General features: G+C 35.1%; 1 pseudogene; it reads left to right on the forward strand.

The window, feature by feature from the left end:
• The first annotated feature begins 950 nt into the window (after positions 1-950).
• On the forward strand, positions 951-18,082 carry LOC109109156 (annotated as a pseudogene).
• Positions 18,083-18,106: the final 24 nt, after the last annotated feature.

Here is an 18,106-nt window from a genome sequence, read left to right on the forward strand (position 1 = left end):
TTTGTGAATTCATGAACTAGATATGTACATTTGAAAAAACAACAATGCCAGTTCAAGAATTAGTAAGGTCTAGTAAACAGTAGGGAAGCTCTTCTTGAATCAAAAGATAGTTGTAGATAGATGATGGTATGAAGCTCACCACTGGCTACACCAAACCAAACAAGTATGGGGTCCTGTCATAAAACTGTCAACACATTTGTGCTTTTGTCTGCAAAGAAAAAAAGCTGAAGGCTGAAGTAATTTATGCAAAAAGAATTTTAGACAACCAAGGCCACAAATTACCACAAACATAACCTTAGGGAGAGAGAAAGATATACATTCATATGCTGTTTGATCCCAATTGTCAATTGTTCCATGCTAATTTAGTCCAGCACAACAGTTCTGAAAGTGAAATATAATGCTCTTTTGTTTTGTGATATCCAACAGGAGTCCCTGGAGCCATGCTGCCTGGCAACCACAGTAAACCACAATATGCAGTTGAGAGAAGCCAGGAAAACCTGAAATTCTTTTTTTTTTTTATGCAGATTCCCAGAATAGATTTGCTGTTAACAACCTCTGCACCAGTATTTGCCAGTAACATGATTTGCTCACTATGGTTTTAAAAGAAAGAAAGAAATATAGGCTAATAAGATACATTTCAGTGAAAGCCAGTGTAATAGAGTTACACTGGAAGCTGATTCATGTTATGTTAAGTGACTTGAAAATGGTTCAGACAGACAAGAAATTTAGAGGCAATGTAATGGATACATTCAGAATTATTTTGCTCACATTTAGAGAAGTGCCATACTGCTTTGTTAGCAAATGACCATACTTTCATTCATTCACTTTAAATCATTTTTCATTCAGTTTGTCCAGCATAGGTCACACATTTTTAGCCATTCTTTTACTCTATTCCTTCTTGCAACACATTTTTAAGGACTGACCTATTGGCTACTACCACACTGGTGCTTCATGCTATTGGGTTTTACAGTAACATTTGAGAGGCACTATGGTCCCTTGAGGGATTATGGAAAAAAACCTAAAATCCTACTCTGAAGAAGAATCTGTGATCTCTTCCCATAATCTGTTAAACTCTCACAAGCGAATATACACTGAATATTTATCATGTTATTTCACCAATTCATTTTACACATAGGATCAAGAAGTGACGTTATTCCTCGCGCGTGGTGGGTTGTGACGTCGGTCCTGTTCTGAGAAGCATCATTTGGCAACCCATCACAGTTCCTCTCCAGCGAAGCTAAGCTACAACCCTGCTGCGTTTCCCATCACTGCTGGATAGAGCACCACAGCCCTAGGATCGTCAGGCAAAAAAATAGCGCGGGAAATATATTAAACATCTCAGGTAAGCGTTCGAGTGCTTTAGCTATATTCTGTGTTGCCTCGTTTTTTCCTGAGCTCTGAATTGAGTTTGCACATTTTTAGAGAGTGAATGCTAGCTGTTAGCACACTTTCGCATGCTGGGTTTTCGGCGCCGGTGTGTAGGAAATCCTCCCTGAAAGACTCCCCGCTGAAAAGTTAAGTTTAAGATGCTTTTCCGAGTGTTTACAACAATTTAATGCACAGGGTTATCGAGAAAATTATTTTAGTTCCCTTGTCCAACTGGTGACCATTCTTTCGATTAAATAACCAGTGGATATTAAAAAAACGTGGACGTTTGTTGAAACTTATTTTAATTTTATTGCAGTCTGTATGCTTTATTAATAATATGCAGTTATTTAACATAAACATGTATTTATTACATTTTATTTCTCTATTGTGTGCATTTATGTAATATTAATTAATATTTTCCCCATAAACTCTTATAAGAACAGCAACAAATCTTACTATTTGTGCGACCTGTGAGGTCCAAATATTACATTTTAGTTAAGAGAACAGGGCGAGTGACCTTGTTATGAAATGTGAAGCATATGTCATTTTGGCTCGCGCTCAACGATTATGATTAATCCCGGTGACTGATACTTGTTCGGCTGATTCGTTCATTCATTCTTTTTCTGCATGTCACGGCGTTATGACTGTATGTGGCGACAAGTGTGTTTATTTTTATCTGTTTTACAGGCTAAGTTTCCTGATAATTTACTCACCCCCATGTCTAGTGGTTAGAGAGTTTGACTACTAACCCTAAGGTTGTGGGTTCGAGTCTCAGGCCGGCAATACCACGACTGAGGTGCCCTTGAGCAAGGCACTGAACCCCTAACTGCTCCCCGGGGGCCGCAGCATAAATGGCTGCCCACTGCTCCGGGTGTGTGTGTTCACGGTGTGTGTGTGTGTTCACTGCTGTGTGTGTGCACTTTGGATGGGTTAAACGCAGAGCACGAATTCTGAGTATGGGTCACCATACTTGGCTGTATGTAACGTCACTTTCACTTTCTCCATATAGGCCTAAAGTACTTGATTCATTCTGATTCAAACTCCATACAAAAAAATGACACTCACACATGTTCTCTTTAATAAATGAAAATATAATGGCCATTTTGTTATAATAATTTGGTTATAGTAGTGTTTATTATCTAATTTTCGAGTATATTCACAGTCGGGAACCAATCTGACAGGGCTTATTTGATTTTGAACATTTTTTGTCTATATCCCTGGTTTTTCTACTTCTAAACAGCTAATTGCGTATTTCTGCCATTTCATTTCCAAGGTTGTCATTTTAATGAGGGTCACAAGACGCAAAGGCAGTGCAGTCTGGTGACAGCACCATTTTATTTCCTGTCACTGTATCTTTGATTCTGGATTTCATTGGTTTGTCGTTGTCATTTTTTTACTGTACACACACAGAATATTCGAACCCATTAGCCTTGAGTACTTTTATTTCGGTTCTTAATGTAAAGCCTTTATGCTGAATGTCAGTCAGCGCTCCTGACTGACTATGGTCATTCTGCTGTTATTACATTGGTATTTGTTGACATCTTATTTGTTACAGTAGTACAATTCCTCAGGTGCCCCATGTGACACATGACTTATTCATACTGAGGATGTGGGATGTAGGGTCAATTTGCATCTGGTGTACATGAAAGGGACTTGATGGCCCCATATAGGATGGTTATATCTCCAGTCGGTTCTTTCTTGGATGAGTGATCAGCTTTCAAGTGTTAGAAAAGGCCAGCTTCTCTATAGGGACTGATTTATTTTGCCCACAGTCCCAGAACTCCTTTTTTAGCTTTGCTCCCTGTAGTTGGATGCTGTTTAATGCCATTGTCACTGCAGAAGCAGCTCTGGGTCCTTAGTCACAGAAGTGCTGAGTTTCTCTTGAAAATAAATCGCACTGCACAACGTCTTGTCTCACCTTCTGAAATAATCCACCTGACCCCTACAATTAAACCGGCATTCATTTGCTCTAGATTGGCTGCTTGCCCTTAAGGTACTCTAAGTGTGTCAAAATAACCCATGCACTTCACTAAATGTTTTGAAGAGACTTTTTGATGCTGATTGGGGTGGGAGGGTGGGACAAGGATTTGCCGCCATGCAGTGTGTGTTTTTGTGTGTGTGCAAACTCTGCCACTGTTTGGGGTGCATGCAGCTGTGGAGCTTGGCACCGGTGTTATGCAGCAAACAATGCGAGGCTGCAGCACCGAACAGAAAGAGGCTGTAAAAAGAGGTCATCATTGGCGTTCCCGCTACTGAGTGGCCTGATAAGTTTATGGAAAGGATCGTATGATGCGGCTGGATGCATAAAGAAGAAAGTGGCAGGCTGAGATTGAAACATCGTGTATTGCGTTGAATGTGTGTAAGATATGTGAAAGTGAGCCTTAAAATTGTCAAATGCAGAATAGATCAGATTACATCCTATATCTTTTTGTTCATTTACAGTACATGCATTTTTAGACCTTGCAAATGAAAACATTTAGTTGTCAGTTCTACATTTTAAATTTGTCAGCTAGGTGAAATTATATATGAGATTTTGTCAAAATTGCAAGAATGCAGTACAATCTAATAATCTGTCATCATTTTCCTGTGTTTGTTCGAGTGTGAATTTAAGGTTGTCTATGAGTTTTGTGTGTGTAATTATAATGCCTGTAAACTTTCAATGTCAGATAGTCATTTTCTTTAAATATAAATCTATATTTAAATCTGAATTTGAATCTGAATCTGTGAATGTTAACTAATAAATGTAAATCTTTGAATTTTAAAATTATGTATATACAATAATAAATTCAAAATACAATTATAGATTTGCTTTGGATAAAAGTGTCTGCCAAATTAATAAATGTAAATTTAGATTCAAAATTTGTTGTAATTTTATTTTTAAACTAAGATTTTAAAAATTTCGATTATAATTTTTTTTTCAGTGTTTTAGAAAGATGACTCTTTTTTTCCAAGTTTTCCAAGGCTGCATTTATTTAATCAAAATAAAATAAAACAGTAATATTGTGAAGTATTATTACATTTTAAAATATTTTATTTTCTATTTGGATATATTAAAATGTAATTATTCCTGTAATGGCAAAACTGAAATTTCAGCAGTGTCTTCTGTGTCATGCTCTTCAGGAAATCATTTTAATATGCTGATCTTATTATTACTGATAAAAACAGATTTGCTTCTAAATATTTTTGTTCCATTTTTTTTAAGATTCTTCAGTAGAAAGTTCAAAGGAACAGCATTTATATGAATTTTTATTTTTTAGTTTTAATTTTTTTTTTAATTTTTTTTTTGGTTGATTTAATGCATCATGCTGAATCAAAGTATAAAGTAATTTCTTAAAAAAAAAAAAAATTACAAATTCTTACTGACCCCAGACTTCTGATTGGTAGTGTATGTGGAAAAAAAAATGGCAGGGCAAGTAGAAGTCTAAAGTAGAAAAAATCTTTATCTCTTATTTTATTACATATTAACCCAGTATCTGCTGTGGATGAGCTGTATTGACTTGTTATCAGTGGACAAGAGATAAGAATAATAAACCTGTGTATTTTGTTGTGATTTTATTATGCCATTTAATTTGTCCAATCAAATAACAGATATGTAAAGCTTTTTGCGGTCGATGCACCTTAATGCTGTTTAGCAGCACTTTTATTGACCCCAGCAAGTCAGAATCCAGCTGCGGTCCAGGATAGTAATACAACACCACTTCTTAAGTAGCCATTACACATTTTTACAAAAGTTAAGACTTGTTTCATGCAGTAATTGTGGACTGAGATCTTAACAGGAAAGGAAGGAAGTGACCTGCATGAAATTTACCGCAGACTGATGAAACAGCACAATTTATGAAGTTCTCTATTTGAGTGAGAACCGTTGTGAAATGTGTGCGTATTTGCAGTCTGATACTGTGTGACAATGTTTCTGTTGGTGTTTTTCAGGGGTGTAACAGAGGAGGGAAGGTGCACTCAGGATGGTTACCATTCCAGAGTACTACGAGGGAAAAAATGTTCTCATCACAGGAGCCACAGGCTTTATGGGGAAAGTACTTCTGGAGAAGCTGCTACGCTCTTGTCCTGGTGTCAAAGCTGCCTATGTGCTTGTCCGCCCCAAAGCAGGACAGGGGCCAAATGCACGTATTGCTGACATGATCAACTGCAAGGTAAGTGCAGGACTGCTGGAGAAAATCATGGTTTGGTCTCTCAGTTCTCAATTGAGTTATATACTTGATGGCATAAATTAAGGGTAAGGCTAGGCTATACAAAAAAATAAGCACTGCACATTTTTCAGCCTTTTTTTCCCAATCAAGTGAACAATCTTTCAACGCATGCTTAAAATGTTAAATGCTTGCCAATGCCTAAACTAAAGCATATGTCTTTGATCTCTTACTATTTAAAATGTCTTATGGGATATATGACTAAGCCACAGATGCACTATTCAGATCACATGTTATATTTGCAGTGACTTTCAGGCTGCTTTGATTATTTTCTAGATTGTGCTGACAAATCTTATCTCTCTCTGTATTTGCTCTTTACACAATTCTGTTATACACACATTTCTGGCCCTTTCTAGGTTATATTGACAGCATTGTGTCATAGGCTGTGCGTTTACTGTAGTTCTTGGCCGGACTGTGATACTTGATTATGATGAAAGTGATCTTGAGCCTTTGAATGTTTCAGCTTTTTGACAGACTGCGAGAGGAGCAACCCGATTTCACAGAGAAGATCATTGCGGTCAAGAGCGACCTGACGCAGCCAGATCTGGACCTTAGCATAGAAGACCAGGAGACCCTCATTGGTTGCATTAACATAGTGTTTCACTGCGCTGCCACTATCCGCTTCAATGAGCCTCTGAAGTAAGCCATAATCTCAAACCCACAGGACGGCACAAAGCATCATCCACAGCTACGAGTTTAGATGGTTTAGGTGTTTATATCACAGGAAAGTTTTTTTTAACACGTCGCTTGAGTCATCTCTTCATTTCATACTATTATGTAGTCCATTGCATTGGGGCTGTTGAGATAAGACATATTGTCTGATGATTAACGGATAATTCCAATTAGCGATTTAGTTTTGTTTGTCATTTACAGTGTCATGTAGCTTTAAATCATGTATTCACATTAAACCTGGAATCACACAATAAAATGCATGATTCCATTGAATGTGTTTATTAGCCTTAACAAAAATAATAATCATTTTATTAATGATACAATTATAATGAATAATTCAAATGCTGCTAATAATCCATTATTTTTTACTCACATTTTTTTTCCACTAATACAAGTCATATTCACAAATACACAAATCATTGTGTTATTATTATGATTATTAATAGTTCTAGAGGTACTAATAGTTTTAATAATATTGACATTGTTTTGCTACTGCTATTGTTTTTAATAATACTATTATTGGTAATGCTAATAATACAATTATTACTATTATTATTATCATCATTATTATTAATAATAATAATACAATTATTTTTTTAATACTAATAAAATGTAAAGTAATATTAAAATACTTGTCACTGTATTTGTCTTCACTACTTTATTATTGTTTTTATTGCTATTATAATAATTTTGTTAAGGCTAATAGTACTAACTAATTGTTACTATTTGCATTAACAACAACAACAACAATTTTAATAATTATATTATTAATGTACAATAAAAGTATCATTTTATTCATAGTAGCATTAGTAATTGCAATTAAAGTACTGTCGTTATTATTTTATTTTTAAATATTATGTTATTATCAATATATTATTATTATTAATGCTAATACATTTATCGTATCATTAAAATATTATTTGTATTTATGATCTTATTATTAATAAGAGTAGCATTATTTATAAAATTCTTATTTTTAATAATAGTAGAAGTGACAATATAATAATACTGTAATTTATAATATATTATTCAAATATGTTGCATTAATAATATATTTCTGCTCTAATTCTTGAGTCAATGCTGCGTTTTATCAGATCGCACATATATATATATATATATATATTATACTTATTATATATTTCCTTAAATGTCTCTTATTCAGATGGCTTACTAACTGCAAGTTACCGTGATTGGATCAAATTTTTTTGGTTAGGTGATTTTGTACAAATCACAGCAGGTCTATCTTCAAGTTAATCAGATCTGCTCAGAGTCACTGCAGTTCAGTTTTTTTTTCTGTCCCTCTGCTGCAGAGATGCCATGCAGTTGAATGTACTGGCCACGCAGAAGATGCTTAACTTGGCTCACAGAATGAAGCATTTGAGGTGTTTATCCACGTGTCCACAGCCTACGCCCTGTGACCGAGAGCTTATTGAAGAGGTGGTCTATCCACTTCCTGTCGATTACAGGAAGCTCATAGACACACTTGAGTAAGTCTTGGCTCTCCAAAACATTCTTCTTGTCTTTGATCTTGCAAGCACCTTCCTCATCATACTATATTTCAGGGACATATACATAGTGGCTTCACACATAAAGCCAAAAATTTAAACAGTCCTTTCCCAGTTAGAGATCATGCATAAACCCATTGTCAGAATGCTTGCAAATTAGTCTGGTAATTATTTGATTATTTATATTATTATTATTATTATTTTTTTTTTTTTTTTTTTTTCTGAGGTTTACTTTGTAATGTCATTAGTTTGTTTTTCATGACCATTTTCCACACACTGTTATTTAAGTGTTATTTATATTTTATAATTATATTTTTTTTAATTAGCTTTTATTTTTATATTTTCAGTTAATTATGATTAAGTTTTAGTCATTTTATGTGCTGAATTAAGTTAGTATTTTGGATATAGTATAGTATATTCTTAGTATTTAGTATATAATATAGTATATATTTAGCATAATTATATATGTGTGTGTGTGTGTGTGTGTGTGTGTGTGTGTGTGTATATTTATGTGTATATATTTATATATAAACTTATACTAAATAAATACTTTATATTAGTTGTATTAATTTTAGCACGTCAGTTTTAACTTAGTTCAGTTAGTTGCAACATTTCAAATTTTCGTTTAACCCATTTAATTAATTGCTTAAAAAGTAAAGTAAAATAAGTGTGTGTGTGTGTGTATATATATATTTAATATATACACACACATGCATACATATATGTGTGTATTATGTATGTTTATATTTTAATATTTGTAATTTTTACATAGTATATTTTCCAAAAAAAAATTATATGTAATTTTATATATAATCTTTAAAAAATATAATCTTTTGAAATGGTTTTTATGTAAAAAAACAAAACAAACATAAAACATGTTAAAACATACTAAACATATACACATACATACATGCAAATAAACATACAAACATAAAAACGTAACTAACTACAAAACAGCTCAGAAATAAGAAGATAACACAATGAATATTGAAGCTATTTCAAGCAGGATTAACTAGATGAGACCCTCTAATTTTTTATTTTTTGGCTCTCCCTTAACCTCCTGGATTTGTACGATGCTGACAGGTGGATGGACGACAAGCTCGTCTCTTTAATGACACCAAAGCTGTTAGGTGAGCGGCCTAACACATACACTTACACTAAAGCCTTGGCAGAACACCTCATCCAGCAGGAGCGTGGAAACCTCAACATCGCCATCATCAGGCCCTCTATCGTAGGAGCTAGCTGGAAGGAGCCGTTCCCTGTAAGCATGCTCATTTCCATCCTCCCGCCTAATTAAAAAAATACTGCCTGGATTTTGAACACCACTCTTTCTTTTCCACTCTGTTAAAGGGCTGGATTGATAATTTCAATGGGCCAAGCGGGATATTCATCGCTGTGAGTGGCCACTTTGATTTTTTTAGAGTAGACTTAAATGCAGTGGCATTTCAGTTTGTATGATTGTTTATTGGTACTTTATGTTAAAAGCCTTTTTTGGTTGTGCAGGCAGGAAAGGGGATTCTACGAACAATGAGGGCTTCAAATAACGCTGTCGCTGACCTCGTGCCAGTCGATGTGGTCATAAACACCACTTTGGCCGCTGCCTGGTATTCCGGTTCCCAGAGACATGCCAGGTCAGACATCCACACGAACACCAACAGGCACCATTAATCCCTCACAATGATCACTGGAAAATAAAGTCATGGAATAAATGTGACGTTTCTCTCCATCGCAGGCCGAGAAGTATGTTGGTGTATAACTGCACGACAGGCGGGATCAATCCCTTTCACTGGGGTGAAGTCGGTATGGATCACTTTTTCAAACAAAACGCTGCATTACTCAAATGTCCACAGTGGCCTTCAGTGCTTCATTATCCCCATTCCATTTTCCGTATCGACTGCAAATTGAAGAACATATCACGTTAAATGAAAGAGTGTGAGAACAGTGACATGTTTGAACAGCGTATGGTTGTAGTTCTTTCTTTTGCTCTTTCTTATTTGGGAATGGATTTAACTTTGATTTGATTGTTCAGACTTAAATTTCTGAGACTTCTCTTCATAGCTGTCTGGTTTACACTGAAGTGAACACTTTCGTGTCCTTGATATTAAATTATAATATGTAATATTTATTATATTATATTATATTGTAATACTAAACACTTAATTTAATCTAATTAATCTGTAAATTATACATTTTCATTGTTAAAAAAAGGTTTTTATTTTTTATGTAGCAGACAGAAGTAGATTATTTTATGGATTTACAACATAATTAGGTCAGTAATGTTGTGTTTATTTCTTATGTTACTAATATCTTACTTTAAATTTAATCTATAGTAATGACTTCATTATGGGGTGCAACAGTCTTGTAAATACTTGATGCGTCATCATTTGATACAGTTACATGTTATTTTAACTGCTTTCTGATCTGATCTGATTTTAATTTCTAAAAATACCTTTTTCCACGGAAACATTTAGCTGTATATTGCAGCAAAATGTGCCTTATGTTTAACATTTTGCATTGCACACACTAATTATGTCTCAAAATTGAGATATATATTCAAAACGTTTTAGTGAGAAATCCTCAGTGTCTTTGATTTGTTTACCCTGTTTAGGTTGTGACGCATCTCCCTTTCTACTGGAACCATTTGACCCATAGTTAATTAGTTAAAATACAAACAATATTTGGTTATAATCAGCATTGTGTTGCAGTTGGAGTCATCCTTTTATCACTAACATGACTCCACAATAAGGATTTTTTTCTGCTGGCCCAATCAGACTAGTAGTTCAGATTTGTAGATGCCCCTCCCATATTTTCCCTGCCCAAGCCACAGAAAGCTGTTATTTTTAATGTATCAGACAAAAGTGTTTGTGCTTATTTCGTAAATTAAGAAATATATTTACAAAATTATATTTTTTAATTAAATAATTTATATAATACTTAAATATTTTTTAATATAGTAGTGTAATATTTATTGTGTTATATATTTAGTGTATATATTTAGTATATTTTATTATATATGAATTTTAGAAAGTGATTGGCATGATGCTTTGAAAATGATCTTAATACTCGGATTATGCCAATTAAGTGACCCCAATGCTTATGAATGCAAGAAACCATCAAAATGTTGCTTTTTAACCCTGAACGTCATGCACAGCTGTGCTGTTTACTGTTGAACCCCTTTTTTTCTCTTAGAGTACCATGTTATATCCACTTTCAAGAGGAACCCCCTCGAGCAGGCCTTCAGGAGGCCAAATGTAAATCTCACAACCAATCACCTTATCAATCAGTACTGGATTGCTGTAAGCCACAAGGCACCAGCATTCCTATATGATCTCTTCCTCAGGATGTCAGGAAGAGAGCCCAGGTAAATCTGACCACTTCGCCCATTTTTCTCCTGCCCCGCTTCCTCCTCAATGCTCGGTCTAGCCATCACGTGTCGTTCCCTGTGTCTTGGGCAAGAATGCATAACCCACTCGGAGACTGGGTTCTGCAAGCTTCCCATCCACGTGTGTGTGTGTGTGTGTGTGTGTGTGTGTGTGTGCTTGTCCATGTGTGTGTACGTGTTGTGTAGCTCTGTGTTTAAAATGCTCCTGTATGTTGTATGCCTGTATTCCCTTCTGCAGAGTACTGCATAAACATGACGTTCAAGACCAATCCCTTAGAACAGGCTTTCACACGCCCCAATGTTAACCTGTGATCCAACCCTTTTACCAATCAGTACTGGACCACAGTGAGTCACACTCTTCCTGCCCTGCTGTATGACGGGTTTCTCATGTTGACCTGTCAGAAGCCCCGGTAAGGTCTTCAGTACCCGCTTCTCCACCCTTTTGTCCTCCCTCCTCCGTTCCCTCACCTCCAGCACTGGGTGTTGGGTGTGGCATGGCCGGCAGGCCGGCTGGGAAGGAACCGCTTAGCCTGGCCATCTTCTTGACTTCATGGCATCGGACAAATGCTGCTACCGGGCTGCCATTAAGTGCATGGAGTCCTGCATGCTTTTTGTTGAAAAGGAGATGGATGCATCCCATAAATCCATCTTTATCTTACGTTTTTTTTCCTCTGAGCCATGCCATTAAGTCTTCAAGAGAAGTTGTTTGATCTGCTCTTGTAGCACATAAAAACAGTGGAAGTTGGGATCAGATACAGACTGTTTGCACTAACATTTTCCATGAAAAAAGATCATAGAACAGCACTCATAAATAATAGGGCCAGGTACCAAACTCTGCTCTGAGAATTGGTTTAACTCAGTTGTTTTCAAACTGGCATCCAGGACTCCCAGAAGCCTGCAAGAGGAGACTAGGGATTTATTTATTAAAATATTTTATGCCATATATTTTTGACTCAGAAATCCTAAGATTTTTATTTTTATTCTTTTTTTTTATCTTTAATGTATTTGTCTCTTTATTTAACCTTTCTCTAATAGTAGGTTGAAAAAAGATATGCTGTACACATAATACTACAAAATACAAATTTTCCTAAGAATATTTTAATCATTTGTATTTTATTTACAGTGACAATATAAAAAACATATGATTTAATTATTAATTTACAATACATCTTATTGTTTGCATTGATATTTTTCTCACGCAATGTAAATGCTTCTTTGCTCATAATTATACAGCAGTCTGTATCTCTAAAAAAGGTGGTCCTTCAAAAAGGATTCACATTTGGGGGTCCTTGGCGTTAAAAGGTTTGAAAGCCTCTGGTTTAATCAACCAATATAGAAATTACAAGGTTACAATCCTTCTAATTTTAAACAAAAAACATTGGGGAAAAGGGAAATGTTGGTTGCATATTTGACAATCATCAATTCATGCAAAAATGCTTTTATTTGCAGGGAGTAGGCATGTTTGGTACCTAGAGATGAAATGACTGGTTATGCACCCTAAATCTGATGTGTTTCAGTTCAGTGTGGCTTTCTGCTCATGCAGATTCAACAAATTTGGTGTGTATTGCTGACATGCGTCTGGTTTAAGGTGCAAGTGTTTATATAATTGAGGTTTTGAGGGGTTTTAACACCATGAGAATGTTCTGAATTAGATTTTTTAAAACGAGTTAATACAATGCATGTAGTCATCCCCTATCCAACCAATAAAAGATCTTGTTTGGAAACTGGGTGTTTCTGGACATTTGCATTCAACTTCAACAATGCTTTGTCAGATAAAGCCTGAAATTTGGCATACTTGTACATCTGGTATAGTTTATAGAGGTACACAAAGCATCACACAGAAAAAACCTCAAGTACACAAATGCGCCCAGGTGCCTTACAAGATCCTGCAACCAAATGATGGGAATCCACAGTTGTGTTTGCCAAAGGTTTGTGGTTCAGAAGTGCTGCAATGGGATCTAACCTGAATCAAATACTCTATGGGATGAAAGGGTTGGAGACATTCTGCAATTATTATTTTTCACTATCTGAGGAGTATTTGTTTGGTGTTTTTTGTTTCTACTTTAACTTATTTCATTTTTATTTTGTTTTTTGTTTTACTTGTTTAATCTTTATTTTTTTGTTTAGTTTAATTTGATTCTATTTGCTTCATCTTTATTTTGTTTTTTGTTTATTTTACTTGTTTAATCTTTATTTTATTTTTTTGTTTGTATTTAGTTTGTTTTTAATTTTATTCTTTTTCCTTTTTGTTTTATTTTACTTTTTTATTTGTATTTGCTTAATTTTTGTTTTTATTTTATTTGTTTTATTTTTATTTCATTGTTTTATTTTATTTTACTGAATTAAACCAAAATATTTTGCTTTATTTGGGAAAACTAACCTGTGAAAGCCAGTTTTTTGCCTCAAAGAAAAAAAAAGAAAGACAATTACAAATTTATTTCTCACAGTGACTTAATATCTTGCAATTACAGATGTATATCTGATAATTTATACTTTATATCAAATATTGTAAATAATTCATATTTTAAGCTTTACCTAACTATTTTTTTTACTATGAGGCAGAAATGGGCTTCACTATTAACCAGAATTTTTTTTATATATAATAGACCATTGAGTTAAATGTTTGTTACTATCGCTAACCAAAAAAATTTAAGTCATTTACAAGCTGTGGTTTCTGTCGTAGTCTCAGTCACCATCTGCTATTATTAAACCGCTTGCCCTTTCGAGGATTAAATGAGAGGGAAAACTTCCAGTCCCCATCAAAGCTCATCTGAAGCTAATGCTCACGTCTCTCCTTTTCTCCCGCTCGCTCCCTGCATTGTTTCCGTGGTGACGCAGGATGATGAAGACAATCACTCGGTTGCACAAAGCCATGATGGTGCTGGAGTACTTCACGAGTCACTCCTGGGTGTGGAACATGGACAACGTTACCATGCTTATGAACCAGATGGGATCTGAGGACAAGAAGGTGTGTGTGTTTATGTATTAATACACTCAGTCCGCCATTGGCACAGTTAAATGAGTTGCATCTGTGATTCTGAATCATGTCGCTTAAAATGTGTCAGTATGCTATTTGAAAATTGTTGTTGTCAATGAAACATTCATTCAAGTAGCTCATAGCTCTGACATTTATTAATGCTTGAACTCAATGAATGTCTTAAACATCTTTTTCTTGTTCAGGCATTTAATATTGATGTCAGGCAGTTACACTGGGCAGAATACATGGAGAATTACTGCATGGGCACTAAGAAGTATGTTCTCAATGAAGAGTTGTCAGGACTCCCAGCAGCACGCAAACACTTGAACAAGTAAGTGTTGAAGTTCTCTAGGTTACCTTCAGGATAACTGTTATTCTAGAGGGACGATCAGTCTGGTGGTAGTTTCTGCATTGTTGTATGCAACTCTTCAACTCTGTCACATTCCCATGTGGGACAGAGACATGAATGACGTTTGGTCACTGCAAATAGATGTAAGGTAGCTGGGTTGCCATCTACATTTGTAAAATTTAGCATGCTGCATAAAAATGCAGAATTGAAATTCAAAGATTTGTATACAATTTCTACAATGCACAAAAACACAAAATTTATTCACTTGTTTTATAGTTTGATGAAAACACATTTTATAAATAAATTCCTAGATGCGCAAAATCAAGTGACTTTTCCTCACTTTTGGGCGGTTTAACACTATTTTTTTTTAGTGTGTGCATTACTAACAATGCATTATATACAGTGTTGGATGTAACATGTTCTTAAAACTGCATTTATTTGAGTAAAAGAACAGTAAAAATAGTAGTATTATGAAATATTATTACAATTTAAAAGAACTGTTTTACATTTAAATATATTTGAAAAAGTAATTTATTCCTGTGATGGTTAAACTGAGTTTTCAGCAGCCATTTCTCCAGGCTTCACCTTCAGAAAATTATTCTAATATGCCAATTTGCTGCTAAATTATTACTATTATTGGTTCTTATTATTATCAATGTTAAAAACATTTGTTTTTGCTGCTTCACATTTTTGTGGAATAAAGTTCAAAAGAACATCATTTGGAATAGAAACCTTTTGTAAAGTCTTACAAAATGTCTTTACTTTTGATAAATTTAGGCTATGTTTACACTAGTGCTTTTTTGTTTTAAAACACATAACTTTTGCTACGGTTACGCCTGTCGTTTAAATTACACTGGTGTTCTCAACCCTCGAAAATCGAGATTTTCGAAAACGCTGCAGACCCCGTTTTAGTTTTAAAAACTCTGGGGTTGCGTTTTAGTGTAAACGGACCAAAACGGAGACTTTTGAAAACGATGGCATGGCTGCCCACATTCACTCTGCATATCCTTGACGACTGTGTAAACAATTACATCCTGCACATTGCTGTACCTGCATGAATGGTCATGTGACCTGCATTTTCGGTTGTGTAGTGTGGACTGAGAATGTTTCTGAAACGCAGTGAAAACGCCAGTGTACACAAGGATCGTTTTCATTTTAAAATGCTGTTTTGTAAAACAAAAACGCACTAGTGTAAACAGCTTTAATGTGTCCTTGCTGAATAAAAGTATTAATTGCTTGCCTTCTTTCTTTTTAATTTTACCTTAAACTTTTAAATGGTAGTGTCGTGGTTTCCACAAAAACATCAAGCAGCAAAAATTATTTCTAAATGGTCATGTGACACTGAAGACTTTTCTTTTTATCAAGTTTTCTTTGTTTTCTTTTCCTGTAGGCTGCGGAACATCCGCTACACTTTCAACACCATCTTGGTAGTCTTAATCTGGCGCATTTTCATCGCCCGTTCGCAGATGGCCAGAAACATCTGGTACTTCGTCGTCAGCTTGTGCTTCAAGTTCCTCTCCTATTTCAGAGCCTCCAGCACCATGAGATACTGAATCCACCCCAACTGTCCTTTCCCACCCCTCTTTCCCAACGGCTATGCACATACTTCTGCTTTGCGACACTCCAGAATCTGAGGGCCAAGCGTACAGGCGTAGTATCCGCAATCCTCCCATCCTGCGCAAGTATGCCCTCAACATCACAGGGTGCAAGTGCACTCATCTGCTATGTAGAAAGCATTAATTTTCAGGGCTTGAGGTCTAAGAAGCTCTCTCAGCACAATGAGAGCGACTGCGTTCGCACCGAGCGCGTTTGAGCACTTACTTGTACCTGTTCCGCTTCCTGAACGCAAACAGGTTTTGGGCAACTCTTGATTATTATGGGTTACATACCTGCTCATTTTGTCCAACTGTAATCAACAAAGCACAAGAAGAGAGAAAGGAAAAAAAAAGAGATGGCTTTGTCTTAGCTCTGTGCCTACAGTTTAAAAATGACCTTCATCATTTGCCCAATGTCTTAGTTAGATTCATGGCTTTTGCCTTACTTTTTTCCGATACTCTCACCATCTTTGAGATGAAAGTGATTGACGTGTCACCAAAAAAATAAGCGTCTCGAGTGTCTGATTCCAGGCCTTATGTTTGTCTTCACAATGTCATCTTCAGTCAATACCAAAATGTCATCTTGAAATACATTTTTATGTACTACTTAATGTTAGGTTGGGTTTTTGTGAAAGCAATCAACTGCTTTTAGTCAGTCGTTTATCTGATATTAATAAACTTGTTAGTTTTCCTCAGAAATGCTAGCAAAAGCAAGCATCAGTTTGTTCACCTGTTTAAACCTTTTAAGAATTTATGAGGCTTATCAATAAACATGAGCAGATGGGTTTGCGTCGACGGTTCGTAAAGCCATTGACGTTATACGAACAATTTACAGATTCGTTTCGCTCATGATTAAAGCGTGATAATTGTTTCTTGCCATAACTTCTTAGTGTTCAGGTAATGGGCTTTTGTACATAAAACATGTTATCTTTTGTGTAAAGCTGTCTGAGAAAACCAAATATGTCAGCTTATATGTAGACTAATTTAGTGTATTTATGTTCTTTAGCGCTTTGGGCCCATCATATCAGAGGAGGGTGATGGATCAGTTTAACTGGACTGTGTGTTTTTCTTTCCTTTTTTTCACCCAAATTGTTCTGTGAACTGTCTTAATGTTGAAGTTATGTGAAAGAACTAATGGATATATGTTTCCTAAATCATTCTATTTAGATAAAGCACTGAAATTTAACATTGTCTGCTACCAAGAATTTTCCATGTTTCAAATTAATAGGAAGTGATCGTTTATGACGCAAAATGACGAGTGAAATGAAGAAATGAAAATGCACCATATAGGCTACTTTTATGGTCACACATGATTCAGATCACAGTGTCAAGTTATGTTTGCAATACAAGCCAATCTCTTTGCACAGCTAAATATCATGCCAGGAAACGCTAGTTGATGGATATTGTTACTAACTGTGTGGAATATAGATTAAGTATTCTGACTTTTCTATTAATGATGAACTGATAAAAAAAAAAAAAAATCCTTCCGTCATTTTAGCACTTCTATGAGGATCCATATTTTTATGTGGGAGTTTGAGTGGAATAGTGATTTTTGAAAACCAGTTCTGTGTATTCAGGGTCTCATTAAGAGTATTTATTTTTTTTTTTACCCCAAAATAGGGTAAAATAAAACCAAAATATATAGTATTTTTTCCTATAATAGATTATCTTTGTAGTTTTCTCGGTGATGGGTAAAATAGGCTTCATTGGGTTTCTTGTGTGTTAGGTCATCTCATGTTTCATTACCCACAGCATTTTATAACGATAATATAAATTTTTCTTCCTTAAGATCAAGCTGAAGTCAGGCCTTGATGGGACAAATGTAGATTGTTTGCCTTTATTTTGTCTGCCTTATGTACTTTTTGTTAAATATCCTGTAACAATCAAGAAATGTGAACTATTCTCATGTTAAGATGTCTGGTTTCTGGGAGAATTGTAATTGCCACATTAAAATGTCAGTGGAGGGTTAAAAATCAATGGGTGCCTTTCGTTTGTAAACCAAAAGAAATTAAGAATAAACTATGTGAACTTATTTTTCAGTTTAATGAGTCATAAT

The sequence above is a fragment of the Cyprinus carpio genome, chromosome A25, assembly GCF_018340385.1.
Source record: "Cyprinus carpio isolate SPL01 chromosome A25, ASM1834038v1, whole genome shotgun sequence".
NCBI classification, from domain to species: domain Eukaryota; kingdom Metazoa; phylum Chordata; class Actinopteri; order Cypriniformes; family Cyprinidae; genus Cyprinus; species Cyprinus carpio.